General features: G+C 30.8%; 1 non-coding gene across 1 annotated transcript; it reads left to right on the top strand.

Moving 5' to 3' along the window:
- Positions 1 to 7,096: 7,096 nt before the first annotated feature.
- Trnat-agu (transfer RNA threonine (anticodon AGU)) lies at positions 7,097 to 7,170 on the top strand. The gene has a single exon. It is a non-coding gene; the product is annotated as a tRNA-Thr (tRNA).
- The last annotated feature ends 496 nt before the right edge of the window (positions 7,171 to 7,666 follow it).

Below are 7,666 nucleotides of genomic sequence, written 5' to 3'. Positions count from 1 at the left end.
ATCTAATATGAAGAAAAAAACGTAATTTATTATACTACAATGGAATAATGTAGATTACGGATGATGAAAAAAAATTTGTGGCGAAAGATTCAATTGATATTAACAATAAAACATTTTTTTCAGTGTAGGGAAAAAGTCGTTTTATAATTTCTCATTTATTCTTTAGATTCTAATTATAATTCAGAACTATGAGTCAAAGTCAAAGGGTGGATACGGGTGTCAAACAAAAAATTATATGGACCGAAATTATTTTGAAATTGAAAATTGTTTCAAAAATATTATCATAAGAAATTGCAGAAAATATGATTTTGGCAACGCTGTAATTTAGAATACAAGTCTAATTAAGTATACGGGTAGCGAAAAGAAAGTTATATGGACAAACTATGTTTATTTTAACATCAAAAACTACGTTTATAAAATACTGTTCGAAAAGACAAACAAATCGAAAGATGATGCGACTAACTTTTAAAACCGCTTTTGAAAATAACTTTTAATGACCGTAATTTCAATTTAAAATTGAATTTCGACATAAAAATAAACTATATAATACTAAAAGTATCGAAAAAATATTTAATACTCAATAATTTAGATTTTGTAGGGCTAGAAACTTCCGAAACGACGCTTTTTTAATTAGATTACATGCACGCCATTGGGATCGATTAATTCCCTTAAGTAATACCACAAGGGGTTCCGAAATTGATTAATAACATTATATAAAAATGAACGATATCCATATACTCAAAACAAAACATCGATTTGAGAATTTTCTTACCAGCCAAACTTTGATTCAATTATTCCATAAAAATTTTCAATGTGATTAAAATTTTGAGTTTTCTTCGTCGAAATATGATTCTTGTCTCTAATTCCTCAACATTCTTAGAGCAAACTTGGGAGTAGAAATACAAGAAAAAACTTAATTTCAACCAATTGTGATCGATATTTTGAAGCAGGTTTAAAAAAATAATCAGAGCTTATGTTTGAATTAATACCAGAGTCAAAATATCCATTACATGCAACGTATTGCTTCAACAGCACCGTACAGGTTAATTTCATCACTAGACGTTAATAATAGGTTCTATAATACGAGGGTTGATACTGAAGTGTTGAGACAAATATTCTCAATTAACATTTTTGCATGCAAAAGATGTCATTTGATGTAGAAAAACGTTCTGAATGAATAAAAATAATTATTGGATGTTAAACAAGGACTGTACGGCCATCAATTCGAAGTATTGACTGCTCAAAAACGATTTTATTAGAACCGTTTTCTGCGACTAGTTTTCCTGATTTTTTTGAATTCTTCTGGTAAACAAATGCTGATGTACTAATCGGAATTGACCGTTTTACGTTGCTCTAATAGAACACCTTCACGAAATTCATATTGGATTAGGAAAACCAGCGGAAAACCGGGGGTTTTAGATGGTGTTTCATTACCAAAAGTCGAACAGAGCTGATCAGCTGTTGTTTTAATCCACGTCGAAAGTCATGAAAATCATCCTCATCAAACCTCAATCTAAGACAACACGTTCTAAGTATTTTCACCATTAAAAATGTCAAACTTCATTAACCCTCGTATATTAGGGAGTTTTTATATAAAAATTTCGTTTAAAGGTTATGTGATTCATATGAAATTCAGGTACACAATAATAAAGATACTAATTGAATGTGGGTAGAGGAATTTATGATTCTTCAGCGCCGACGGTCTGCGGTGGTGGCATACAGCGATAATCCTTGGGTGCGAAGCCGCCTTTAGATCTCTACCGACCGCCATTGTCGGTATTCGGCGGCCCAATTAGTTTATATGATCGATCGATTGAAATTGATCACGCAATCGGCAATCAATTCAATTGGAGATCTACTAGTTACTCAGTTGATTATCAAAGCGGCTTCATTTGAAGATTAATTTGTCTTTCTTTGATTAAACAACCGTCTAGTTAGAAAATAATGACGAAAATCAACATTTTATATTTAATTCCGTAAGCTCTACAGAAAGGAGTATAAAGAGAACGTGGAGTGATAAAGTAGCAGCTCCGGCGGCGTCGCGAGTAACGCGGGGGAGGGCGTCGCATACAGGCGCCTACAGTCGCGTCAACTACCGACGCCACTACTAGGAAAGTATATCCACTGTTGCATAAACAGATAAAATGTTTGTTTTTGCTCATTTTTCACTATTTATTGCGTCTGATATCAATTATTGAAAAATAGAAGAAACTAATACGAAAATTGTGTTACGAGAGTTTACAAAGAAAGTTTTCAACTTCACACAGAAACAAAACTCTTTTTTTCATTATATTTTATCGATATTCCCTCCTTTTTAGTCTATACCGTGAAAATATGCAAGGAAAGAAGCTTGTAGTATGGTTAATGTATGGTAAGATATAACAGACCCTTTTAATCTTGATCATGTGACCGCATTAGTTAGGAAATATTTATTTTATTACAAAATTGAAATAATAAAATCAACTGCTTTTTTTGTATATTAAAACATACAGTATCACCCTCGTATTTCATTATTATTGTATTTTCATTATAGTATTACTCTCTTGGATAAAACAGATGCTTGGCAACATTGGTACGTATACGAAAAGAATTTCTCCACTAAAGCGTTCCATGGAAATGAAAAATCGTTTATATTTGTATCAATAAATATGTAAATTGAGTTTTTTTTGTTTTTGATATTCCTCATTTAAACACAAATTATCGAATTAAATATTAAATAAAAAGTTTTTTCTGCTCAAGTTTTTAGATATGGTAACACTGATGTAAATATGTCAAATCTGACATTGCAATAATGAAGTTTGACATTTTTGGAGATGGAACGCCATCTCGAGCTACCAGGTTTTGCAAATTCAATCTGTCAAAAAGATTTATTCGCGTTGGATTCAGCATAATTTAGCAAATGCTCAAAAGAAAAACTCGTACAAAGATATATTGAAAAAAATACACAACATTCAACGTCTAAGTAGCCCTAAAGTCTATACTGATAATAATAATAATAAAATCAGAAAAATTCTCAAAGTTACTAGTTACCCGAGAGAAGCTGGTTAATAAAATGGCCGCTTGACATTGACAGATCAGTTGACTTTCGTAAAACTTCGTAAAACATAGTTAAACTATGTACAAAATATTAGTAAAAATATGAGGTTAGGAATTTGATTACTTTTACTATTTACAGAGACTTACATGCAATTTCTTGCACGTTGTATTGCATTATTTCAAACGGTCTTAAATGGGAGCAATCAGACCTAATAAACAAAACAAGCAGCTCATTCACACAGCAAAGATAATATCATTCAAATTCCAGCATTCAAATGTTATCTGTAATATAAATTGTTTAGACTGCAATAAAAGTTATATAGGTACAACTAAACGGTTATTGAAATTCAGGATATACCAGCATGAATATGACTACCGAGAACTTGATAAGAACAAACAGAAAATTTGATCTGTCAAGCGAGTCCTAGAAATGGACAGAAATACGAAAAACACAAATAGTCTTTAATTTTGATTATGTGGAAATTCTGGATGGGGAACATAGATAATCAGAAAGAACCATAAGCGAAATGATCGAGGGAGCTAAATCTGGCGAATAATGTGGCCGTTTTTGCTTGATTACTTCGCTCGAACATTGCATAATACTCGCCGTTGATAATTTTTCTTTTTTCAAGATAGCCAATGAAAATTATCCCACGCGCAATCCAAAAAACGGACTCATGACATTGCCTGCAGATGGAACTGCCTTCTTTCGAGCCGTTTCTACCTTTTCAGTTCATTGTTTTGAGTGTTTGGGGTATGATATGATGAATCTACGTTTCATCCATGGTTATGAAACTATGTTTAGTAGCTTGCGTACTTTCATTCGACGATCATCCAGTGGATTTTCTCCAATATTTCTGGAGTCGTCATCTTATTTGGTCCATCACTGAGAAGCTGGTCATCGCAAATCATTTAAATCCAATATTTCACTGTTGCTAACGAAGGAATAGTCTCACCCAGAGTAGAATCTAATTCAGCCTTTGTATTGGTTGGGTTGAGGTCTTGCAAAAAAAATTATCGTCAAATAATGTTGATCAAGTTTAAAAATTCACTGAAAACTTTCATTAGCAACGTGGCGTCTTCAAACTCAAAACATATGCAGTATAGATTGTGTACTTTCTAATATTTTGCAACTACTGCCATCTCTAGGTTATACCAGGTACTTCTGGGATAATCTCATCTTTATTTCTTTGTTTTTCTATTTATACAACAATTTTTATGTACTTTATATAATTTTTAGCTCATATACAATGTGTCCTATTCATTTATATATACATATATAGATTTATTCGATTGTTGTTTTCCTCAACGTTTTAATAATAATGTACCATGTATTTTTAGCACTGATAAAGATCAAATAAAAGATCGAAACGTTGGTATTTCTTACTAAAACTCGACATTGTTATATTGAGTCGTCAACCCACAACATCGTTCAAAATTTATGGTGCAACCCTCGTAATAAACATTAGAAAGTGATTGCTATGAAGTTAGTACCAACATCGAATTTTATAAATTCCTATTGCGGAATACAAACAAGAATGAAACGTAAAAATTAGAAAATTTAATTGATGATATAATAAAAGGCAAATTAGTTGTTTTCAACAACAAAAATTGTTGGGAACTAACCGCAATAGGGTAGGTAGTAAAAAATTACGGTGCCGTTAGCGTTGTATACCCTAAAAACCACAGAATACGGAAAATTACCCTTGTTGTACTTAATGTGCTAAACTACCGTCAGTTGTTGTGTGAAAATTAACAATACAACGAAAAAAAAAAATAAAAGATAATCACATCGCGTGTTGATAATCTAAAAGAACGTATTTCGTCACAACAAAATAAATTCATCATCTCGTCTACTGTACATATTTATAGAAAAATCTCGAAATTTAAATTATAAAATGACATTCTTCCGACACTCAAATCTAATTATATTTCAACACTCAGTATATTAGCAGCTGTTTTTTATGCCTAACATAATCAAACTCGCGAAACTACCATTTGGGTATATTTGAAAATTTTTCATTAAATAAACTTGATGTTGTATCAAAGAATATTAATTCTGCGAGAAATAACTATTTGTGTTCCCCTCGTAAAGAAAAAATTCAATAAATATTGAAATTTAATATACGATGTGATAATTATTGATGACGTGTTTTGAAAAGATTGACAGCAAACTGACATTAACAAATTATTTGACAGAAGCCTACTATACAAATAATAATTATTAATCTCTTAATTTGTTAATGTTTATTCATTTATTCATTATTTATTGTATTTTGATACCTTCTGTAAATATTGTCAATAAATAATTACAATTTATGATAATTTTCTTCAGAATGTCTCTTTATAGCGATTGATTTTCTAACCAATAACAACGATTTAATAATCTACGTATCTCGTAAACCACAAATTTTATCGAGTTAAACAAAGAGCACCTTTTTGTTAATAAATTGATTGAAAAATACATTTTTGCTATATTTAGATTGTACAGGTTGTCCCTGTAAAAGTTCGGATTGTTAATTCCGTCAAAGGACATGCGTAATCATCCGTTAAATATTCATAATAATCGAATGGATATTTTCGAGAATAAACTTAAATATAGCTTTAAATTATTCTATATGAACGTAACGCTCTTTCTTAGGTCTTCCATCACCTTTGCGTACCATATTTTCCTTGGTCTTTGCATATTCACCGCTCTGCCATTTCTATGAAGGCTCTGGAGGTTTCCTTAAGCTCGTTTTAGTCTGGAAACATTTTGATATCCTTTGATTAACCTTTACCTTCGTTTTTGTATGTTGCTTCATCATTTTATTACTCTGTCATTCATAAAAATAGATTATTAGATGGCGCTGATACAGCCTATATAAACCGATAATTGGGATGATTTTAAGGGGATTGTTTCGTGTGTATCTCATCATGACTTTAAGGGTAGATTCCAAATAAGTGTAAAAATTTATTACATACGTTAATTGACATGGATACAAAGATAATTTTTAACGGTAACCATATGGTACTACTTATAAGTGGATAGTAGTTACAAACAAAACCGCAAAGTACCTAATTACGTATCTGCCTCTTTGAAATTTGTGGTTTCCTTTTCATATATTGATTACATCAATTTTCAGTCACAAACAACGAGAAAAGTTTTATCTATTAAATCGATTATCAATGATGTAATACAAACAATCGAGTGATATTACGTCAAAACTGTCATTGTTAACAATTTATTAGACAGCTGATCTATGTCATAATGGCGACCGTGGGGCAAACAATCGATTTTCTCGTACATACCCGTATTATCTTTACTTTTTTCCGGTAGTGAGAGTTGTTTTGTATTATAGCCATGTTTTATGGTGTTTGGAGGACTTCATAGACACTTTTCAGATCTATTTGAGTGAAACTAATACAGCTGAAACCGAATATTTTTGCAATCATTTAAAATTAGTCTGTTAGTAAGCTTTAAAGAAATTTGCAACATTTAGGATCCGTGTATAAATTTGGTGAATTCGGGATATTTTTTGACATTAATTGCCAATGTTGCGCTTTAGGTTGAGTTAACCCCTTTCTATAAGATGAAAAAAGCTTTAGCCAGAATTCTTCTTATCTTATAAGTATCAAATAAGTTCACAAATTACACAAAAAATAATAGTAGAAGTATTTGTTTACCACAAAGCGGGTATTTTTACATCAGCTGATTGTATTGTCATAAAATGTGATTGGAATCGATTAAAATCGATTTGAAAAAGGTAAAATACTCAGTCTGAAATAACAAATCACGTTTTAGAAAAAGTCTTAACGCGAATATTTAAATTTTTATACACTACGAAACATAAAACATCAATTTTTGTATTAAGTATGTATTTGTATTAAAACAAATAATAATAAAAATCGTTTGTACGTCATATTTCTAATTTTGTCACAATTTTTCGAAATTTGTCAACTTATTGGTCTACTATTCATTAAAGTTGTTTCTTTATTGCAAAGTTTACAATAAAATGAATAAAATATTTTTAAATTTTTTATTTTATTTATCAGTGCTTTTTGAAAATTTTAAAATAAAGGCGCCGTGGCTTAGTTGGTTAAAGCGCCTGTCTAGTAAACAGGAGATCGTGAGTTCGAATCTCGCCGGGGCCTATAAGTAATTTTTTTATGTTTTTTCATCCATAAGTATCTGAATTAAACTATTTTTAATGAATTAAAATATTTTTAAAAAAAATTGATGAATATTATATGCGTTTTACAACAGATATGGTATTTATTATAATTAATCGATTCATTTCATTATCAATCGATAAATATAAACATTTAATTAACCGTCATTGTCGATTCTCCTCTCGATTGAATCGAAATTAACCTCAACCGAATCTCGCGTATGTGTTTGTCTGCAGGCAAATATCAAATCTGCTCGAAATTCCTGGATTGATTTCAGCCAAGTCACGAATCCTGCTCTAACTATCCCGTACACTATTTATTCTACTAATGATTCGGGGTCAGCTTGTAAACAATCCTGATTTGAAGCCTGCCTATTAGTAGTAGGCTGTGTAACGGTCAAAATAACGTAATAGAGATGGGAATAAATAAATAAAAAATAACTACAAATTTGAATCAGATTTATACGTGATAAAAAGTT

Source organism: Diorhabda sublineata, chromosome 1 (genome assembly GCF_026230105.1).
Source record: "Diorhabda sublineata isolate icDioSubl1.1 chromosome 1, icDioSubl1.1, whole genome shotgun sequence".
Classification (NCBI taxonomy): Eukaryota; Metazoa; Arthropoda; class Insecta; order Coleoptera; family Chrysomelidae; genus Diorhabda; species Diorhabda sublineata.
This window is presented reverse-complemented; position numbering and strand designations above follow the sequence as displayed.